This window comes from Cebus imitator, unplaced genomic scaffold (genome assembly GCF_001604975.1).
Source record: "Cebus imitator isolate Cc_AM_T3 unplaced genomic scaffold, Cebus_imitator-1.0 Scaffold92, whole genome shotgun sequence".
NCBI classification, from domain to species: Eukaryota; Metazoa; Chordata; class Mammalia; order Primates; family Cebidae; genus Cebus; species Cebus imitator.
Window position 1 is genome coordinate 12759111 of NW_016107407.1, and position 12437 is coordinate 12771547.

At 36.3% G+C, this 12437-nt stretch overlaps 1 non-coding gene across 1 annotated transcript; it reads right to left on the reverse strand.

Annotated features, from left to right (window-relative positions):
- Nucleotides 1–4614: 4614 nt before the first annotated feature.
- On the reverse strand, nucleotides 4615–4717 carry LOC119472276. The gene has a single exon (XR_005201399.1). It is a non-coding gene; the product is annotated as a U6 spliceosomal RNA (small nuclear RNA).
- Between the last annotated feature and the right edge of the window lie 7720 nt (nucleotides 4718–12437).

The following is a 12437-nucleotide window of genomic DNA, read 5'->3' on the forward strand; positions in this document are numbered from 1 at the left end:
AAATATAAAAAGACATTTAACTTCTTCATCTTCAGGAAAATGTGAATTTAAATCATGATGAGATACAATTTTACACACACCAGTTCAGCTAAAATGAAAAAGAGAGCAATATCAAGTCCTGGCAAGTCCATGGGACATTCATGTATGTGTGGCGGAGTTTAAATTAAACCACACTGGGAAACTGTTTTGCAGCATTACTGAAGCTGTGTATTTAGCTACCCTGTTCCCCTCCACACAAACGTCTGCAATAGGTAGATTCTCAAATGTTCTTAGTCCCAGGAGTCATAGGAGCTCTGTGCAGGAAACTGCCCAAATGTCCATCAACAAGAAAAATGGATAAACACCGTGGCATCTGCACCCAGTGGAACGCTAGATAGCAATAGAAATACACAAACCACAATCCACATAACAGTGAGGAAACTCACAGGCCTTACGCCAAGCTACGCCCAAGGGAGTCCATATTCATGGTTCCATTTACATAAAATATAAAAAGAATTTTATAATTCATTTTATAAAATTATCAAAATGAATGAATCTGTGGTGCCATTCAACAGTGGGTGCTCTTTTGAGAACTGGATGGCATCAAAAAGTACTTCCGCGATGTGGCTGATATTCTGTGTGTTGATTCAGTGCTAGGCCCATGGGTGTGTTCAGTTTGTGAAAGTTCTTGGAGTTGAACATGTATCATTTTTTTGCATTTTCTGTATGTATGTGTTACTTTAGTAACAACCAGGGGAAAAAGAATGAAGTAGGGATATACAATCTGACAGTCAAAATTCAGCCAAAAATATCAGTAAGCATAGAAGATGATAAGAAAAATATGCTGTGACATTTTTGTTCAAAATCCATATTTCATTAGCCAGGCATTGTGGTGGGCCCCTGTAATCCCAGCTACTCAGGAGGCTGAGGCAGGAGAATTACTTGAACCCGGGAGGCAGAGGCTGCAGTGAGCCAGGATCATGCTGCTGCACTCCAGCCTGGGCAACAGAGCAAAACTCCGTTAAAAAAATAATAATAATCCATATTTCAGTTTGTATTGTGTATGTGTATAGAAAACCTTAGATGGCTGCATACAAAAAATAATTTAAAATTGGAAAGAAATAATGATGAGGTAAAAAAAAAAGTTAAAAATATGATTTTTGAATTTTATTTTGCTTACTTGTAAGTTATTTTATAGGCTGTATATTCATATACATGAAAATGAGTGAACGAAATTTGGCAAAAAAAAAAACAAAAAAAAAAACTGTGCACTGTACTAACAAAAACATGTCTCAAGTGAGTAAAACCAGATGCCTCATGAGATTGTCAAGCTGATTTCCAAAATTGTCAGTCCTCGGGTTGCTAATACATATTCTGAAGGATATTTAAATATAGTGTTAAGTTACATATATATTTAAATGTAACTTAAGTGATATTTTAAAAATAAAACATGAAGATTTATTTTATTTAAAAAAACAAATTAATATCACCAATGAGGAACAAATGAGTATCATGTGCCTGCAATTGTGAAAGACAGAAACTCACTTATGTAGTATTCTGGCTAAGAAAGCGTAACCTAAATGAAACCATGCAGAAACTTCAGACAAGCACAAAATGAGGGATGTTTTAGTTAAAAGGTGTTGGAGGGGCAGAATGCATTTTTCAAACATGTCGATGTCATTTTGAAAAGAAAAAGAAAATGCTTCAGATTAAAGGAGGCTAAGGAGACATGACACTTAAATTCAACCCCTCACCAGAGGCTAGATCCTATACATGAGAGAAGAAAATGCCGAAGCATATCATCACAGCAGTCAGTAAAATTGGAATACCAATGGCAGATTAGATAAAAGTATTGTGTCAATGTTAAGTGAACTAATCTGATAACTTAGAAAAAATGAATAAATTCATAGACATATACAACCTATAAGACTAAATTATGAAGAAATGAAAATGTGAGCAGACCAATAACAAGTAAGGGAATTGAATCAGTAGTTAAGTTTCCCATCAGAGAAAAGCCTGGGACCTAATGACTTCACTGCTGAATTCTACCAAATATTTAAAGAACTCATAGCAATCCTTAAGCTTTTCCAAAAAATGAAAGAGGAGGGAAAGAAATTAAAGACACAAGTAAATGGAAAGATGTCTTAAATTCCTGGATTGGAAGAATTGAAATTCTTAAGACCCATATCCAAAGTGATCTACAGATTCCATGTAATCAGTATCAAAATTCCAATAATATTTTTCACAAAAATAGCAAAAAATCTTAAAATGTTATGTATCACAAAAGTATAATTAGCCCAAGCATTTCTGAGCAAAAAGAACAAAGCAGGAGTCATCACAGTAACTGATTTAAAAATATACTACAAAGCTTTAGTAATAAAAACAGCATGGCAATGGTATAAAAACAGACATATAAACAAATGAGACAGAATAAAAAATCCCAGAAATAAATCCATGCATTTATAGTCTATGTACTTTAAACAAAAATACCAAGGACTTACAATAGGGAAAAGATAGTCTCTTTAATAAACAATGCTGGGAAAACTGGATATCCATATGCAGAAGATTGAAATTAGACCCTCATCTCACACCATATACAAAATCAACTCCAAATGGATTAAAGACTTAAATAGAAAACCTACAATTGTAAAACTAGAAGAACACATAGGGGAATAGCTCCATGACATCAGTTTAGGAAATAATTTTTTTGTATGACCACAAACACATAGGCAACAAAAGTAAAAATAGACAAATGTGACCACATTAAACTAAAAACCTCTGCATAGCAAAGAAAACAACTAACAGAGTGAGGAGAAACCTACAGAATGGGAAAATATATTTGCAAACCATAATCAGCCTGCAAAATACGTGAGAAACTCATATAACTCAAAGGTAAAAAGGCAACCTGATTTTAAAAATTAGCAAATGACCTGAATAGACATTTCTCAAGAGAAGACATACAAATAACTACTAGGTATATGAAAAAAAAAAATGCTCGGCCAGGGCACAGTGGTTCATGCCTGTAATCCCAGCACTTTGGGAGGCCAAGGTGGGTGAATTGCCTGAGATCAGGAATTCAAGACCAGTATGGCCAACATGGTGAAACCCTGTCTCTACTAAAAATACAAAAATTAGCCAGGGGTGGTGGTGGGCGCCTGTGATCCTAGCTACTTGGGAGGCTGAGGCAGGGGAATCGCTTGAACCTGGGGGGCGGAGGTTGCAGTGAGCCAAGATTGCACCACTGCTCTCCAGCCTGAGTGACAGAGTGAGGCTCCATCACAAAAAACAAAAAGGAAAGAAAAAAAAACTCTCAACATCTGTAATCATCAGGGAAATGCAAATTGAAACCTCAATGAGATATTACCTTACACCTGTTAGGATGGCTATTACCTGAAAGATAGAAGATAACAAGAATTGGCAAGGATGTAGAAGAGAGGAAAGCCTTGCACACTGTTGGTGGGACTATAAATTAGTACAGCGATTGTGGAAAATACTATGGACGTTACTCAAAAAACGAAAAATAGAAATATCATGTGATCCAGCAATCCCACTTCTGGGTGTACATCCAAAGAAAATGAAATCCATGTGTCAAAGAGATACCTGCATCCTCATGTACATTGCAGTGTTATTCACAATAGCCAAGATCGGAATCAATTTAAGTGTTAAGATAATGTGGTGTACATACACAACAGAATACCATTCAGCATTTAAAAAGACAGAAATCCTGTCATTTGTGACAACATGGATGAATATGGAAGACATTATCTCAAGTGACATGAGCCAGGCACAGAAAGACAAATATTGGTGACCTCATTTATATGTAGAATATTTTTAAAAAGTCAAACTCATAGAAACGAAGTTCAGTGGTGGTTACCAGAGTCTGTGGGTGCAGTCGTTGGGAAGATGTTGGTCCAAAGACACAAATTTTCAGTTAAACAGGAGGAATGAGTTCAAGTTGTACTGAACATCAAGATGACTATAGTTTATAACAATATATTATATACTTGAGAATTGTTAAGAGATTTTAAGTATTCTCACCGCAGAAAAATGGTATGTGAGGTACTGCATATGCAAAATGGCTTAATTTAGCCATTCCACAATGACACATATCAAAATATCATGTTTGCACCATAATATAATTTTTACTTGTCAATTAAAAAAAGAAAAAGGAACTAAATGTACTGTATTTGTTAAGTGTACTGTGGTTATAAAGGAGAATCCCTGTTTTAGGAAATATGCTGAGTATTTTGCCCTCAAATACTTCATAAATATATATATACATATATATAGTTTATACCCAAATACATATGCAGATATAGATGATATATTTTTAATGTATGTATAAAAAGAGACTGAAAATGGTGAAGCAAATGGGGTAAAATGTCAACAGCATGTGAATCTGAGTAAACCCTTGCAAATTTTTTATGTTTCAAATAATTTCCAAAAAAAAGTTTAAAAATTGGAATTTAAAAGTCCTGAAAGTCGTCTTTCAGCTCCACCTCCTCTTCCAAGGAGTAAGCCAATATTAACAGTTTTATATATGTATTTCTTGATCCATTTCTATGTTTTTCCTTGTGGTAAAATATATATAACATAAAATCTGTTTTTAAGTGCACAGTTTAGTGCATTAAATACAAAAATGTAGAACTCTTCTTGAATTTGCATGTCATCCTTGTGCAGGGGCCAAGACAATTTTGTCTGTATTACTCCAATTTTAGTATATGTGCTGCTGAAGCAAGTATTCTGTGCATTTTTAAACATACGTGTTCCAATATTGTAAATGTAATCATATTGTACTAAAAAAGAAAATGAAAAAGCAAGATGTTCCTAGTAAAATGAGAATAAAAATTTCATCACCAGCAGAACTGTAGAAATGTTTAAGGAATCTCTTTGGGCAGAAAGAAAATAACTGATAAAAATTTTAACTCATACAATGTAATAAGGAACTCTGGAAATGACAAATATATTAAAAAATTTTTCTAATCTCTTTAAGAAATATTTGACTAAAGCAAATATAACGAAGTCTGTGGGGTTCATTGGCTACACAAAAGTAAGATATATTGCAACAGTGACACAGAGGACAGGAGTAGCAGAATGAAAGTCTGCTTTGTAAGGTTCTTACATGTCATGTGAAATGATATTATGATATCTGAAAGTAGACTGTGACTAGTTAAATATTGTAAACCCTAGAGCAGCCACTAAAAAAGCCACACAAAAGAGGTATTGCTAGTAAGCCAATAGTGGAGAGAAAACAGAATCTAAAAAATATTTGATTAGTACAAATGAATAAAGGAAGAAAGGAAAAGAAAATATAAAATAGATAGGACAAAGGGAAAACAAATACAATATGGTCAATTGAAACCCAACTATATCAATATTTCTGTTGAATGTAAATGGTCTAAAACACTCCATTAAATGACAGATTGTCAGACTGGATAAAAAAGCAAGACCTAACTATTTGTATGCTGTCTATTAGAAACTGACTTTAAATATAAAGACATGGACAGGTTAAAAAAAGAATAACAAAGCATTTCCCAAAATGCTACAAAAAAATTGCATAATGTCATGCAAGCATTAAGCAAAAGTAAGATAATTGGCTATATTATACAAAGTAGATTTCATGTTAGGGGATCATAATGGGAAAGAAAGCAGAAAACACAATGCTCACAGGGCTTCAAAATATATGAAGCAAAAACTAATAGAAGTAGAAGAAACAGACACGATTACAGTTATAAATTTCAATGCTCCTCTCTCAATAATTGTTGAAATATGTGGTAAGAAAACCAACAAGGATGCATGAAACTTGAATAACACTATTAACTACTTAAGTTAGTTGACATTTATAAAACACTCCTCCAACGACTGCAGAATAAACGTTTTTTTCAAGTGTACATGGAGAATTTACCAAGATAGATCACACTGGGTCCAAAAAACAAGTTTCAATAACATTTAAATGATTAATTTCCAAAGTATATTCTCTGACAACAATTTAAAAAAATCACGACCAGGCACTGTGGCTCACACCTGTAATCGCAACACTTTGGGAGGCGGAGGTGGGGGAAGCATTTAAGGTCAGGAGTTCAAGACTAGCCTGACTAACATGGTGAAACTCTGTGTCTACTGAAAATACAAAAAATTAGCTGGGCCTGGTGGCAGGTGCCTGTAATCCCAGCTATTTGGGAGGCTGAGGTAGGAGAATCACTTGAACCCAGGAGGTGGAGGTTGCAGTGAGCCAAGATCGTGCCATTGCACTCCAGCCTGGGCAATAAGAGCAAAACTCCATCTAATTTTTTTTTAAAAAATCACATGTGAAGTAAGAAAATATTTTGAATGGCATGAAAAGGAAAGCAGCACATATAAAAAGTATGGGAATCATTTAAAGCGGTTCTAAAAGGGAAATGTGTAACTTTTTTGTTTGTTTGAGGTGAAGTCTTGCTCTGTCTCCCAGGCTGGAGTGCAGTGGCACAGTCTCGACTTACTACAACCTCCACCTCCCAGGTTCAAGCGATTCTTCTGCCTCATCCTCTGGAGTAGCTGGGACTACAGGCACCGCACCCAGCTTATTTTTGTATTTTCAGTAGAGACAGAGTTTCACCACTTGGCCAGTCTGGTCTCAAATTCCTGACCTCAGGTAATCCACCCACCTTGGCCTCCCAAAGTGCTGGGACTACACATGAGCTACTGCACTTGGCTGGCAATTTGTAACTTTAAATACTTATGTTGTAAAGTAGAAAACTTTATAACTAAATATCTAAGTTTCCACCGTAAGAAACTAGAAAAAGATGAGCGATTTAACTCAAAGTAAGCAGAAGGGAAGAAATAACCAGAAATCAATAGAATAGTAAATGAACAAACAGTAGAGAAAATCAATGAAACCAAAAGTCAGTCTTTGAAAATACAGCTGGTAAATCTTTAGCCAAGTTAAACAAGAAAAATAGATAAAGAACACACAATTACAAGTACCCAGAATGAACAATTTCAATACAATACTAAAAGGATAATAAAGTTATGAATAAATTTATCAAATTAGATAAAAATGCATTCCTTGAAAGGTTAGAACAACTAAAACTCAAAAAGAAATAATTTAAATATCCCTATTTATGTTAAAAAAAAATGAAGATGTAGTCAAACCTTTCTACAAAGAAAACCCGTAGATCCAGAGGCTTGACTGAATTCTGCCAAATGTTTACGGAAGGAATAAAGCCAATCCTACACAAAACTACAGAAAGAAGATTTTCCAGTTCATTTTATGCAGGTAGTTTTACCCTGAAGACACTAGAAAAAGAAATTTAAAAGTTAGAAAACTACAGACAAATATTTCTTATGAACACAGACACAAAAATCCTTAACAAAATTTCAGTAAATCAAATCCAGCTACATATAATAAAAGAATACATCATGAACAAGACGGGTTTATCCCAGAAATGTAATATTGAGTCAACATAAAAAAATCAATAAATATAATTTATAATACTAGCAGATTAAAAAGGAGAAACTATATGACTCATATAGTTTCATCTTAAAAGGTTCACAAAGACATTTGACAAATTTAAATACCTATTCATGATTTTAAAAAATAGTAATAATAATCCTTAGCAAACTAGAAATAGGGGAAAACTTCCTTAATGTGATAGAGGAAATCCACCAAAAACTTACAGCTAATACCATAATTTAAAACGGAATTATTTTCTCCTAAGATTGGGAAGAAGGCAAGATGTTCCCTCTTGTTATTTCTATTCAATGCAAGTTTCCAGTTAACGTTATAAGGCAAGAAACCAAAATAAAAATCCTGTCTTTAGACATGTATATGTAAAACTGTCATTACGCACTGGCAATGTGGCTGTTGATAGAGAAAATCCTAAGGAATCTACCAAAAAGTAACCACAGCTAACTAAGAAACAAATTTAAACAAGGTCACAAGATACAAGGTCAACATACACAAATCAATTTTATTTCTATATGGTAGCAACAAAGAATTGGATATTTACATCTTAAATTGTAAACTAAAAGCTCCTGGGCTCCTGCTTCCTCCTCCTCTCCTCTTGATCCACAAGAGGTTTGAGCCAAGGTTCTCCCCGCCCTCCTGTTTAGGTTCAGGCGCTGTGCCAGCCCCAGCCTAGCCCCAGGGCTCAGACGATTTGCTCCTTTGCCCAAGCTTTAGGAACCAACTTGCAATTTGCTTTTTGCAATATGTTCTGACTCTTTCGAGTGTGGTTTGAACTCATCGATATTCATGAGCTTGCAAACAGGAGGTTCTATTCCCCGGGGAGGCTGGGTGGTGGTAAAAGGACCCTTCCCTTAGTCTCACTGTGGCACTGGCCAGGATACTATCTGCACAGAGAAGAGCTGTGCAGATGCTTCTTGAAGAAATCCTTAGGCTTCTTCCAGATAGGATAGACCTTTCATCCTTGACCTAGGGTATTTTGGCCTCCAGAGATGGGTACTCAGAAGCCGATGTCACCATGGAAGACACTAAGTTTTTATTTCTTGGGGACTCTGATATGTTTTTCATTCAGTTTTTTAAAAAATGTGTTCCCAGGTCTCCCATCTCACAGCAGCTAAGAAGCGATGCCAGGGCAAAGAGCAGTGTCCTCAGTCACAAAGGTTGCACCAGTTCAGTGGGCCGGCAGCCAAGGAGATTGCCTTTTTTTTTTTTTTTTTTTTTTGCAGGCGCCGGGTGGGGCGGCAGTGGGGAATAGATTATTTACTATTTCTGCTTGTGTGGGGTTTTATTTCTGGTTAGGTCGTGAACTTCTGATACACACATGTCTTTGCTTTTTTTAATTCAACTAATTCATTTTCCAATAAAAGTATGCTAACTCCTTGTTTGACTATATTAACAGGTACGTGTATGTGTGAGTATGCATGTACATGCGTGTGTGTGTGTGTGTGTGTGTGTGTGTATATGTGTGTGTGTAAAATCTCCGGAAGTGAGCCCTTTTTGTGGCACATTTCAGGGACTTCCAGCATATGAGGGCCTCCATCTAGCTACAGTAAGATTATGATGCTAGAATGATACTTCACATTTTAGTACACACTGTGCTAGACACTGTGTCAGATATTTTGCAAGGTTTATCTGCTGTAATCCTTACAACACCCATGTGTGGTAGACTAGTACTGCCCCACTTCACAGACGAAGTAACTGAGATTTATCAAGACAAATTAATTTGCCCAAAGCCACCTCGAGGAATGATGGAGCTGGCTTTCAACCTCAGCAGTCTGACGCCGGAATCATTTCTTTTCCTTCCATATTTTGAGACTGATGGTTCAGTTCTTGGAATAAGACTATCCAACAGAGATGAAGGACAGCAGACACCTCTAATTCCACGTTATTGGCTGCAGATGAGCCACACGCTGCTCTAAGGTAAGGGTCAAAGTGTCTGGACTCTGACTTAGGGCATTGATTAATTTTTTGCAGAAGTGACTGTTTTGTCTTTCTCAAATGTCATCTAACCTAGACCCACAGGAACTTGACAAAGATTCTCATGGTATGAAGGGCCCATGTGGTTTTCTAGGAGCCTGTGAAGAACCGCAGCTCTGGTGGGAGGACAGCCCTCTGCCCTTCTGAAAAAGCACTGGCAAAAGCAATTCCTTCACTGGTTCATCAAATTTGGTTAAGCAACCCAGCATGGTGCCTCACACTTGTAATCCCAGCTGCTTGGGAGGCCGAAATGGGAGGATCACGTAAGGCCAGGAGTTTGAGACCAGCCTGGGCAACACAGCAAAGAACAAATATGGTTAAATATCTCTTTCTCTCTTTCTGGGTGTGAGAAAGACAGCAACAGATTGTACTTTCATAGAGCTTACAGTCTGGAAGAGAAGACAGAAAATTGAATGAATACTAGAAAGGACCATAAGAGTAATCCCAGAGGAAGTGCTGGGTACAAAAGGAGTGTGGCACCCTAGGCAGATGCTTCTGCTAAAGAGAAGCAACAGACATCAGGGTAGGGACTTTGAAGAGCCACCTCCAGCACACAGAGGCAAACCCTAGCGTCTGCCCCAGCCATGAAAAGAAGCAGAGTAAGACTGCATGGGGCTGAGGAGGGTGTTATCTGTACGTGTCTCCAGACATTTTAAATCACCATCAAAGACATTGTGTAAGCTCTCTGACCCACTGCAAGAGAAAAGACATCTGGGAGTTGCAGGATTCTGGTATTTCTGCTGGTAGGCACACAGAACCCAGTGTTTTAAATTCTTAACCCGCTTGTCAACCACACTGATAACTGGCTTTGATCTATAGAAGCTTGATTACATCTAGCCATTGCTAAGTTTCTTTTTCTAAATATAATTTTTTCATATATAGGAACTGCTATCCTCCTAGGGAGAGTAATTCATTTTCCAAGATTGATCTATCTATCTTTCTTTCTTTCTTTCTTTCTTTCTTTCTTTCTTCCTTCCTTCCTTCCTTCCTTCCTTCCTTCCTTTCTTTCTTTCTTTCTTTCTTTCTTTCTTTCTTTTTCTTTCTTTCCTTCTTTCTTTCTCTCTTTCTTTTTCTTTCTTTCTTTCTTTTTGACAGAGTCTCACTTTGTTGCCCAGGCTGACAGAGTTGACTTTAGGAAAGCACTCATTGTTTTAGATAGCATACATTCTATAGGTTTTCTGTCCAGTAGCTAGAATAATAATCCTGACTTGTATGAAAATAACAATAAAAATAACAGAAAAGTTAGCATAATTTTTAACTTTTATTCTAAGTTAAACATTAGAATAAAATTTTTATTCTAATTTTTGGAATTGTTTCTGTAAGTGCATTTGTGAAGTTTGATGAGCACCTGATATGGTTTTGCTCCATGTCCCTACCCAAATCTCATGTCAAATTATAAATCCAGTGTTGAAGGAGGGGTCTGGAGGGAGGTGATGGAATAATGTGTGTAGACTTTGCCCTTGCTGTTCTAGTGATAGATTCTCATGAGATATGGTTCATTGAAAGTGTGTGGCACCTCTCCCTTGTCTGTCTGTCTCTCTCTCTCTCTCCCCCCCCCCATCTCCTACTGGCCAGGTAAAGATGTGTCTGCTTCCCCTTTGCCTTCTGCCATGATTGTAAGTTTCCTGAGGCCTCCCCAGTCATGTCTCCTGTACAGCCTGCAGAACTGTGAGTCAACCTTTTTATATATATAAAAATTAGAAAGCTTTTCTTTTTATAAATTACTCAGTCTCAGGTAGTTCTTTATAGCAGTGTGAGAACAGACTAATATAGCACCATTCTGATAGGATGGGAATTCCGATTCTCTTGGAAACAGATGAGAAATGTAAGGGAAAGGGGATGAGCAGTCCTTCCCGAGGTGACTTGGTAACCACTGAACTGGTCAACATACGACTCTTAATGTCTCTGATGTCCACTCATGGCAGGCAGCAGCACATCCAAAAAGTTATCAAGCTAATCCAATGTTCGGCTAATAATTTGAAACATATGATCAAAGATGCCCTGAATTTCATCCTTTTAATTATTGCTCAAGAAGACTAATAAAATAAAAGGAAGGCTTGGCATAATGGTTCACACCTGTAGTCCTAGCACTTTGGGAGGCCAAGGCGGGTAGATCAGTTGAGCCCAGGAGTTCAAGACCAGCCTGGCCATGGAGAAAACCCATCTCTACTAAAAATACAAAAATTTTCTGGATGCGGTGGTGTGCACCTATAATCTTAGCTAACTGAGGGGCTGAGGCACAAGGATCACTTGAACCTGGGAAGCAGAGGTTGCAGTGAGCTGAGACTGTGCCACTGCACTCCTCAAATCTATAATGTAGTTTTCTTAAACCACAAAGCAGAATTTGGTATCAACAAATGAACTTTAAGTAGAGAATATTTGGTCATGTCCTATTAAAACAGATAAATATTCTATTTTTAGAACAGCACAAGAGCTAAAATAAGCTGTACAATGTAAATAAATGAATTCATTAGGAATATTAATAAATTCAGCCTTCAAATCAAATTGTTTGGATAATAAATTGTCATTTGGTTTTTTTTATACACAACAAAATAACTTTTAAATATTTAGTTATAGGTTACGAAGAATTGTTTTTATATCCATATTCCTTTAAGTAAATTTGTTAACTTTAACTGTTTAAAATTAAGGAGTCCTTCAAAAGATTTCTTGGACAGTATTGAAGAAAAACCCTGTTATTCATGTTGAAAGTGTTTCCTCTTGCCTTGGTAAAAAGAACAAAACATTACATTAAATTACTATAGTACCCTGAAAGGTTATTATATTTCTTTGATAAATATGATAGATGGAAATGGTACTGGAAACAAGCTAGATATACAAACTGACATTTTATTGTGCACATAAGATTCTCATTAGTTATGTGTTAGATGTGTTTATATCACACAACATATCTGTTGGCATTTTCCTTAATGTCATTTGTTTATTTATTGCCTTCATAATAACCCTGGGTGCTCTGAAAGTAGAGTATTACAAATTTAATCTTTTACTATTGGGATTGCATTTTCATATTTACTAGGCT